General features: G+C 38.6%; 1 pseudogene across 1 annotated transcript; it reads right to left on the bottom strand.

The window, feature by feature from the left end:
• Positions 1-17: 17 nt before the first annotated feature.
• Positions 18-4,664, bottom strand: LOC143545696 (B3 domain-containing protein At2g36080 pseudogene; annotated as a pseudogene). Its single transcript, XR_013137477.1, has 3 exons — positions 3,689-4,664; positions 2,588-2,771; positions 18-33 (listed from the first exon to the last, which is right to left on the bottom strand). The product of XR_013137477.1 is annotated as a B3 domain-containing protein At2g36080 pseudogene (transcript).
• Positions 4,665-11,535: the final 6,871 nt, after the last annotated feature.

Below are 11,535 nucleotides of genomic sequence, written 5' to 3'. Positions count from 1 at the left end.
TATTTTGGGAATTTTCTCTAAAATAAAATGTAACTGCATAACAACATTAATATTCAGGCAGTAATAAAGAGAACAGATCATAATTGGGTTGCAGGTACTATGTTTTACTATATGTAACTGGTGTACTATGTTTACTATGCATACACATGATGTCTAATCTGCTGAATCATAGCAGTTGCCAACTACACAGCATTGGACCATTCTTTCTATTCTGCATTTCTGCCAGCTTTCAATGCTCCAAATTCCTCATAATATTTGTTTTTATTTTATTTTATTAAGGGCCCTGAGGGTGTTTATTTTGGATACTATGAAACTTCACAAATCCTGCATTGACACGTCATATTTTCCACCAACTAACCTTAATTACCCCACAAACCTCATCTTCAGTGTCGCGACTCCTTTTAAATACCTTAAAACATTTCTTTCTTTAAAAAAATAAAATAAAGCATAAATTGTACTTTTAAAAACAAAAATAAAAATAAACTTCCATTAGAAATTAAAAATTACATATATCAATTTAAATAAAATCTAAAATTTACAAGGCTACTAATATTTGCTCGCAATTTCACGTTTTCGGTTTAGAATTACATCCACATCGTACCGTTCAGATTGTCATTTAATCTTCCAAAGGCTATTGATATTGGCGTGATGCATTAAGAGTAGGAAGTCTTGGCATTACATGGTCATTTGTGGGTGTGGGTATGGGTATGGGTGTTATGTAAACATTTGTTGCAGTTGACACCGATTTGGAGTCGACCCTAAATCACTTCCTCTCGAGCTTAAATTACCTCTTTTTGAGCTGGCTTCTCGAGATCTCTAGCTTCAACCAACATTTGATTTTTGTGAATCCATAGAGATATTTAGGTATTGTGTATGTAAATATTGGATTTTGGTGAATTAAACTGGTAAAAAGAGTGAGATATTTAAAAGGTTAAAGCATTTTTTTCCCTGTAATTACAATGGCTTTATAGCTGTTGGACAACGGCCTCATCCATCTTTCGCCGACTACTACAACCCGAGATTGCAAGTTTGGTGTACCTGCTCAACAAATCCTACCTGCCATGGGGTACCCAAGAACGCCCTACCGCCCTTATAAAAAGAAACCCATGAATTTGGGAATGGTCGCATTCCCAAACTTGTTTATTCATCCTCGATTCAGTCCACTCGTGTTTGAACTCGCGATATCATTTTCTTTATACTAACGATGGCTCTACTTAAATTGTGTGTTCTATTTTTCTTGTTGAGACCATCTACAATATAATGCAATGATTATCATCATTAAGGATCTGGCATTAGCTTTTTTACATCTTTTTACCAAACAATTTATTCATTGTAATAAATTATCTAGTTTTTCGTATACTATAAAAAAATATATACAATTTCGTAGATAAGTATGTACAAACATATAAATATATACAAATTCTTAAAAACTTTATTAAAACAACTAAAAATAACTTAAATTTTATTAAAAAAACAAATAAACTGAAAGCTAGGGGCCAACAGGCAACAACTTGTCTGTGACCTTGTTCGTCCCTATGAATTTTTCTCGTTCTTCCATCACAAACAGACATCCTCAATATGATGTCCATGGCTTTGCCATTTGAAGCTTGCACAGCAGCACAAGCTCTAATGGTAACAAACTCATTCCCATAATACTTGTAAACTTGATATAGTGTTACATTTACTCCATCCGACACCATATCTTTTTTAGGGTTTTTGACCCAATGGATATACGACTTGGGTCCTTTTAGAGAGTGGTCATTTTATTAGTGTTATAAACTAGAATAGAAAAAAAGAAATCTGCCTGAAAATCTGGGATCTCCCTCATTTTGTGCCATCCAATAAAAAATAATTTAGACTCAGAGATCTTATCCTTCATGTTGGTGGTATCTCATCTGTAATCTGTTACATAGCACACAAAGAATTCTGTTAGGGCCCACCAAGATTCATTATTTTAAAAATCCCAAAATAGAAAAAGGAAAACTACATCCACAAATCACAATCTTTTAAAGTTAGTTTCGACCAACTTTGGTTTTCAAATTAGATTTTTTAATAAAAAAATATAATACAAGTTTTCCACATCAGCTTTAATAATTTTATAAGTTTTTTTAACTATCTATAATACCTAAGTGAGCAAATATGATACGAGATGTAAACTGTTCATACTAAGTTTAACGTTTCAGGTCTAATTCATATAGGAAAATCATTAAGAAAGAAAGCCACTCTTATAAGAAAAAATTTATTTGAATCAGGTTTCGAGTTATAATAGATTACGATATTAAGTACTCCCACCTTTTTAGTAGAAAATTTGACCAAAACTAATACTATATTAATGTAGTAGAGGATTCACGTGGATCATAGATCAAAGATATTATTTTGGTTAAAGGAGCTAGGCAAATCTATGTTGAACATATTTATCCTTACAGGAAAATCTAGAAAATATTTTCTTTTTGAAATATTAATTAATAGAAATCAAATCAGACACAACTGTGTTAAGACTTAAGATTTGATCTACTTTGTTATACTAGGATAAGGTTGGATTCATTGTGTATCAACAATTAAACGTGAAAAAAAGCATATAACTAACCATATGTTGTGATGCATATTGTTGGAATTGAAGTTATATTGATGGACTGATTGACCACCGTGGTCCGAACCATATGTATCTAATGACTCAGAAGTGTCTTGGCACTCTAGGTTAACTCCAAACAGCCTCAATCGTCTTGTTGCTACTGATCCTCTTTGGTAAGTGTCCACGTTTTCATAAATCTCTACATATTTTCATTTTATACAAAAACAAATAATTTGTGGCCTTCAAAAACTAGCTAGCCAGAGGCGTTTAATAAAATCAGTTAAGTAAACAACTAGGAGAATCATATAAACACACATGCATATCAATTATTTTAACCGACATATATACTATCATCATGTAACCACTTACTATAAATATCTCTCTCCCTCTCCCGTGACATTTTTTAGAAGTACATTATGTAATTTTTAATGCTTTTAGCTTTAATTTGTTATTTATGTATAACTGAAGGCGTCCGGAAAATATATATTGTATATATAACTTTTATATAATTTGATACGAGTCGACTGATTTAGAATATATATTGAAATGGTGATCCAAGCGAAGAAACAGTGTTTCAATTCGGGTGTTTGAATTTTCAATTAACAAAAACTAAGTAATTTGAATCATCGTTTCGAGATAAGTTTTATATCAGTCGACTCGTATCTTTTTTTCTGATAAAAAGCTCTAAATTATCAATTTGAAATTCATAAAAACACTTAACGACGCTAAATGTTTTTAACAGAGATCCATTAAAAAAAATAGTCAAAAAATTGGATTAGTGGCAAAGATTTTTTGAAAAGAGATTATTATTAGTTAATGCACAAAAGGTGTATTATTTATTTTTAATTTACCTTTAATTTTGATAAGTATACATATATTTGGATTTTAAAAGTCAAGTGTTTTGGTAACTCCACACGTTATCACAAAAATAAATAAATAAAAGAAAAAGTAACTGCCTGCACGTTATAGCAACAAATCACAACCATCCATCATACATATAAAAATCTGTGGTTATAAATATATCCAATAATTACTCTATTGAGTCATGTGACATAACTTTTATAACACATGTAAAAATGTTACCCTAAAGGTAAATAACAATAATAATAATATTACCTGCATGAAGGCAGTCAGGTTGGCGGTGCAAAGGATAACTAGACTGAGCACAACCACCTGGCTGCCTAACCGTGGCCGATGTGGCCACCACCATCGTATCTTGAACTGGCACGGTTGCAAACCGTCCTCTCCACCCGATAAACATACGTTCACAATCCAACACATGTCGTTGGAACAACACAATATCACCAGCATCCAAACGTTTTTCCTTAACATACCGACTCCATCCCTTGGTCAACACGTAGCTTTGACTACTGTTCCAATACGAATACCGAAACCGCCACATTTTCCCGGTCTCGTCCTCAAAACTCAGCAGCAATCCGTTCTGGCATTCGGCTAGTGGGAAGTATTTTTCGGCGTGCTGTTTAGGAATAACTAGACGGTTTAGTTTTCCGACATCACTAGGTGTCAATGGTTTTTCAAACATGTACTCTTTAGTTGTGATGTTATTAATATTATTATTATTATTATTGTTTGTGTTTATGAAATGTTGTAATTGTGGTTGTTCTTGTTGTTGCGGTTGATCATCATTATCATGGTGGTGGTTGTGGATTATGTTGAGGTTGAAACCGGTGGTGGAGTGGGAGTAGAATGTGGTGTTATTTTGGGTTTCCATAATGGGAAAGGTGTGGAGGATGAAGTGAGTGAAGGTGTGTTTTGTAGCATGGGAAATGAATAGCAAAAAGGGAAAATAACGACTAAACGTGGAATACTGTGTGTGGGGACATATTGGGAAGGTGTTTGCAAGTACAAAAGGTGGTGATTGGTGAACCCTGTTTTAATTTCAACAAATTATTTAGGTAAAGTTGTTTTTTTTTCTTTTTTTTTTAAGTTTTAGTTTTTCTTTAAAGTTAATACTTTTATCACTTTATTTACACCAACAACCCGGACCGTTGGATTTGACATAGCAAATCTTTTGGAATTTTCTCATTATCCTCAATGAAAAAGATATTATTCAATAACTCAAATTTGGATGTTTCGTTTATGTTTAAGTGGAATACTTGGGTTCTTAAAAAAGTAAACATTCATGTTTGGAAGACGGAAATGTAGATTATGTAGAGAATACAAAGAAACGAGTGATCATCTCCTCACTTATTATTTTGTCACATTAGTTTGGTAATTTGTTAGCAATTGGTGACACATTCCTCCCATCTTTGCTTTTTTTTTATTCGTGACTTGCTGCATTATTATGAAACTAGCAATTTTGGGACTCAGAAAAGCAAGGTTTTATACGGTATCATTCTCACAGCGTGTGGTGTATTTGAAAGACTCGGAACAAAATCATCTTCTCAAATAAAATGGCATGAATGCAGAATGCCAAATCTAGTTCCATGTGATTAGATTGCCTTGCCACGTCACTCGATATCTAATTTTACATAACTTCTGAACTTCCAGTGTTTTAGATTTTAGGTTTTATAAATTATAGTACAGAGTAATGCATATGCTTGTTTTGATTACAATATAGAACTCGCTTATCAAATTAACTTCAGTTTGATTTAGCTTGAGTTGTCTCGAGTTTTAAACAAACAGATACGTGTAGTTCATGAACGGCTTGTATCATTTACCTTCCTATATCCGGACTATTTTCATTAAAGTGTTACGGTTGTAATAAGAAGAACATAGATAAGACGGACCAAATATTGAAAATGAACCATCAATCTAGACATGCATGCTTATTATAGTCAATTAGTCATCAAAAGATGAAAAGAAAATTAAAATCTGATAAGAGGACATTAGGCAATAGTATTGCCTAGCTATAATTGAACCATCATTGAGACTCAACAAGCGTTACTCTAGAACCAGAAGACAAACAACCAAAGACGAGCCAAATAGACCACTGTTGCAGAATGCAAATACATGCATCTACTAAAAAGGTTTGCAATAATTTAAATGTATATTCATGATTTGATAATAATTTTGGTTAATAATTATAGCATATGAATGGTGACAAATACCGATTTTTCATAGATGTAGGAAATTTTCAATGTTCGGGCATCATGATGGATTTACTGTCATGTCGGGTCATTGAAATTTTTTTATCGAATTGAGTCAGGGTCACTAAAATATTTTGGGTTGCGAGTTCAGATCTAAGGTTTTTTATTCCGTTCATAAATGCATAGTTTTCTATTTGGTTTTTAACTTCATTTTGTTCAAAATTTTCATACTATCTAAAATTCACAACTAATTAACAAGTTAACATTTAACAACAATTTAGTAATAAACTAACATATAATAACTCTCAAAGGTTGCTAGAATAGCATTCAACTTGAAACTCAACCTACAACTAAAACCTACATACAAAAATTTGGGGTTGCTCAAAGGGTATTCGGGTATTCGCCTATTCGGTTCAAGGACCGGAAAGAGACGACCGCCAAGGGGGTCTGTTGTAAGGAGCGGCCTCAACCACATACAGGGCTAAAATGTTGAGGGTCACAAGGGGAGAAGTTTATTGTTTCCGGATTCTCGATTGGGTGTTTTATTTCAAAATTGGCACTTCAGTCTTTTTATTTTATGCTAAATTCTTTTTAGCCGACAATATAGGTCATACTGTCGATAACGACCAAATTCTATGTTTACAATTTAGTGTTGATGTCGTTGATACCGACCACATTCGTGTCAATTCGCCGCCGCAAAACACGGGTTTTTATTATCGTCGATACATTCCAATGATTCCGGCCGAATTCGTGTTAACCCACAGCCGCAACACGCGTTTCCGTCGATTTCGGACGAATTCGCGTCATTTCTTGTAAGCAACATGCGTGTGTGTGTGTTTTTGTTCGCTGCATCTTTTTGTTCAAATTTGTTAATTTGTTGTATTTTGTGTGGTCAATTGTTTTTGCTTTACTTTCGGTTCTGTAACCTGATTTCTATCGAATTCGTGTCGATTATCCACCAAAACGCGGAGTTTTTTGTACAATATTTAGTGCAGACATCGTCAATTCTTAATATTTGAAAGCAAAAACAACAGCCTGGTGCAACACGCCGATTAAGACACCTAGTTCTTGCTCTAAATATAAAAGTAGAATCTGACTATTGGCCGAGCGAATAAGTTAACTTCAAAGTGGAATTGTTATGCAAACAATACATTATGACCCGAGGAACGAGCATGCACCAATCAATTAGTAACATACCAAAATCGCAAAAAATGGCCACAATTGTGGTTCCACTTACATCAATGTCTTAGCCAAGACAAATGATACACTATGTCACTATATACGATTAGTTAAAAGAAAACAGTAAGAAGTTACAGGTAAAATCAGTGACAAATAGGCGTGGCCCACAATTGGACACTTACGTGACTTGTGACTTTGATGATTTGTACCTCAACGAATGTGTTGTCCCTTTAATCGTTGCTACCACGTATGTAAAATTGTAAATTACAAAATTAATCATTAAATGGATGTACAACATTTGTTAAAAAATAAGCTCCCCCCCCCCCACCACACACACACACACATTTTTTGTTTATAATATCATGAATATTTTTTAAAAATTTTAATTGTATTTATTGTAAGGAAGTTAATATTGTATTTAAGGTTTGATGATGAAATAGTTTTACAAATAAATTAAATATTATTACTCGTTTAAAAGTTATCTGGGTTTGGTAAGACCAATGACCCACTTTCTTTTTTAGTAAAAAAATGTTTCTTAATTATAAATAACTAGCTTTAAAGCTCGTGTAACTAGCTTCAATGAAGAGGTAGGTCCCCGCAAAGCCCAGTTGGACCCGCAAGACTCACCTTGAAGAGACACGTCTCCGCATAGACAAACTGGATCCGCAGGACCCACCATGCTCAGAGATGAAGACCTTACACGCAGTAAGCCAGCTGTCCCCGCAGGAAAGCCTCCCTTGGTACAGTACCCTGCCTGTCCCCGCAGCTGTGGGTACAAGCCAAGAAGGAAGGCTACCCGCACTAAAAGTAAGGCTACACGCATAGGGCACTAACTCATACTTCAGTAATGTCACCTGAAGAAGGAATGAGCAGGGCGGGAATATTCCCGCCCAAAAGAGCCAGTCCGTACGCTTCTAAAAGATCTTTTGTACTATACCTACCAAGGTATGGACAAATAGACAAGATCTGGCAAAAGCAACCCATGAACCAATCACAGGGTGACAGCTCACCGACAATAGTACGAGGAGGAGCACGCTCCAGTATAAAATGTCACTATCAGCCGCTGCCTACCCACCAACTCCCATCGTGGCACGAACATAGCCCATAGTTGGTGGTAAAGGAATATTATACAGCTGGCCGTACCTGCTTGGAAACCTACATTCGGCTATAAATACTCCAACACCTTGGAACGGTATCATCATCTTCTCTCTAGCTATTTCTCTCAATATACACTTATATTCAGAGCAATGTAGTCTGATTCTCACGCCGGAGGGTGGTCACAAGGAGGAACCCCCCCCCCTTTCTCAGTGACGAGCTTACGGTGTCTGTTTTGCAGGTTGAGAAGAATAACCATCTTTTCCGGACCTAACCCTCGTGGGAAACATCTACTTAACCCTAAGATTATCCTTAATCTGCCGGGGTCACTTAGTGTTTCTTCATTGGCGCCATCCGTGCATTAAGCTAGAACTAGTTCTTCTTTTTCTCAGTTTTTTCAAACTTCTGGAAAGATGGTTAAGGTTACTCCGATGCCAAAGCCACCGAGTGACCAAGAAACTCCGGTAACCACAACCGGTGAATACACAATGTTTACGAACACTACCCCGGTTACCCAACCCGGGGCAAGTGCAGTAAACAATCCTCCCCTGGGATTCATTGATACCCAGTTGGAGAAACAACAGACGAGGCTTCCCCGACAAATACTAGATTAAGTTAAAGCTTGGGCGGAAGCACGTCAGAAAGAATTCCAAGCCGAGTTGGACGAACGTTTACGTTCACTCCAACAGGCCAACGGCGAATTCGGAAGCACTCGACAACAGCTCAACATGAGCAATGATTGCGAGTATTTGGATGATGAAGATTGGGAAGAATCTGACAGTGACGCAAACCCTCGTCATAAGGCGAAAAGGAAGCGTAAAGAAGCAGACTTCCACTCGAGAAGAAATTTCGAGGGAAACTTCAAACCAAAGAACACGGGGGGAAACCCACGTGACTTCTCCAAAACTTTCAGACCAACTGTTGCGAATGCGGGAACGTCCAAATTTGCAAGGGACATTGCGGAAGCAATCGCTCCAAAGAGTGCCAAACAGATGTCCAACATAGGCACTTACGATGGCATATCTGACCCGGACGATCACTTGAACAGATTTATAGCGGGGGCAACCGTCAGTAATTGGACGGAACCCACATGGTGTTACATGTTCCAGATGACGCTCGTGGGTGCAGCCAGAGCGTGGTTCTATTGTCTACCGGTCCACCACATCTATGATTGGGCAGACTTCCAGCACAAGTTCAGCCAGCACTTCAGTCAACAAAGAAAATATACTGAAGAACAATGGACGATCCTCAACTGCATCCGAGAGGAAGACGAATCTTTGCTAGACTTCATCACTCGCTTCAACTCAAATAAGCTAAGTCTGGGCACTATAAGCGAAGATCTTGTTCGCGCCGCTTTCATCCAGGGCACTGAGTACCCAGAGCTCATCCGCACGTTGACAGGTAAAGATGGCATGCCATCCACGTGGGATGCCATCATGACGGCAGCTAAACGCTTTGCCGAAACGGAGAAGCAACTGGGTAGAAATCTTCCCCAGAGCACAAACCTCTACACGCAGAGAACAAGAGAAAATAACGTCCGTACCGCCCGACAAAATAAAAAGAGGAAGCTTGGTATTTGGCAGTCAAGGATAAACTTTGACACCTCATCCAGCTCTCGCCCTCTCTTAGGCGGAAGGGACAACATGCACTCGTCGAACCGGAATCCCAGATGGACGCCACTCACCAAAAGCGTCACCGAGATATTTGCCACCGAGAAGCTCCCATGGCCAAAGGCTCCAATAATCCGACAACATCATAACGCTGATCAGAGCAAATCATGTGACTTCCACGGGACAAAAGGCCACACCACGGAGGAGTGCACATCTTTGAAGGATATCGTCGAAACATTCGTCAAAGATGGGAAACTCACACACCTCGTGGCGTCAATCAAGAAGGGAGGGAGGAATGACAATCGGTACAAGGGCAATGGACGAAAACCCGTCGACATCAGCATTCACATGGTTCATGGCAACGTCAGAGAAAGAAAACGACGAACAACAGAGCCAAGTGCATGGAAGGAAGCTGAAGTGCGCTTCCCGCGTGTGCCAGGAGGGCCCAACAAAGAAGGCCCCATAGTCATCAAAAGCCAGTTGGGGCACTACATCACCTCCCGCACTCTTGCTGATAATGGCGCTTCGTCAACGGTCATGTATAGGCAGTTCTTCGACAAGCTAGACGACGAAGACAAAGAACGCCTAGAAACAGTTTACACCTCGATGGAAGGGTTCGATGGCAGCACAAACACCCCATTGGGTATCCTATCCTTCCCCGTCACTCTCACGGACGGGAAGTACTCCCGCACAGAAGACGTGGACTTCGTTGTAATGAGGAAGCCACACCACACATACAACATTCTCTTCGGGAGAGATGGGATGGCAAGATTTAATGCCGTGGTGTCTTCGGTCCATGGGATGATGGGATGGCCAACAGCCGAGGGCGTTGCTATGATCACGGGCATTCCCCAGAATTTGGTGAGCGATAACGGCACCAACTTTGCTGACCAGAGGCTACAAAATTGGCTGAAAGAGCTTCAAATCACCCACACATTTACCTCAGTGGCACACCCGCAGGGTAATGGTGAGGTGGAAAGAGCAAACAAAAGCATCGTCAATGGCATAAAGAAAAGACTCTTGGAGCATAGATCCGGCTGGGTGAACGAAGTTCCACATGTCCTTTGGGCAAACAGAACGCTGAAAAAAGCAAGCACGGGCGAAACCCCGTTCAGCCTCACCTATGGCACTGAAGCCATGGTTCCAATCGAGATTAGTCTACCCTCACCAAGAGTCATAACTCAACCAGAAGACAATGATGCGGAAAGACGGTTAGACCTTATGCTAACCGAGGAGCGCAGAGACTTAGCCGCAGCGCGTGAAGAGAACTACAAGCGACAAATGCAAAAGTACTACAACACGCGGGTGAAACTCTGCAACTTCAATATAGGAGACTACATACTGCGTAACAACGAGGCTTCGAACCAGGAGCGCCCAGGAAAGCTGGCCCCAGTCTGGGAAGGGCCATACATTATTAAAGAAATTCTGGGAAAGGGCGCATACCGGCTCGAAAGGCTCGATGGCACCCCCATCCCAAGAATATGGAATGGAGCTCAATTACGCAGATGCTACATGTAGATCAATTCCAAACTTGTAACGAACAGGCCTAGAGCCACTTCTAATGGAAATGATTCTCCTTATCACATTGATGTTGATAGCCTTACCTTTATACTTATGAACCGACCACACTGATATGCCGGTATTCACCGCATAAATAAGTGAGGGAGGAAGTAAGTCGTTGCGTGTGGAAAGCGGCACAACCCGCATAAACACAAAAACAGTAAAAATTTCTAAGGGGAAGATGAGGAAAACCTTCACGCATGTCAGATATAGATGAAGTTTGGTTATCCTACTAAGTGAAAGTGACGGTCCTACCTGCACAATCATGATAGAGGAAACGGAACATTAACCTATTATCTGACACGCGTCGAAAGGTTAACTTATTCAAAACACTTAGAAAATTGCTGAGTTAAACTAAAATATGCATGAGCAAATCATATAATGTTTACAAGGCAAGGCGTTAACAAAACATTTATATTCACATTAAAAGCTGTTCAAGCATTACAAAATGGCTAGGTATCTACCCGCC

This window comes from Bidens hawaiensis, unplaced genomic scaffold (assembly GCF_021521415.1).
Source record: "Bidens hawaiensis isolate Kalapana, Puna unplaced genomic scaffold, B.hawaiensis_p1.1 tig00013993_1, whole genome shotgun sequence".
Taxonomy (NCBI): Eukaryota; Viridiplantae; Streptophyta; class Magnoliopsida; order Asterales; family Asteraceae; genus Bidens; species Bidens hawaiensis.
This window is presented reverse-complemented; position numbering and strand designations above follow the sequence as displayed.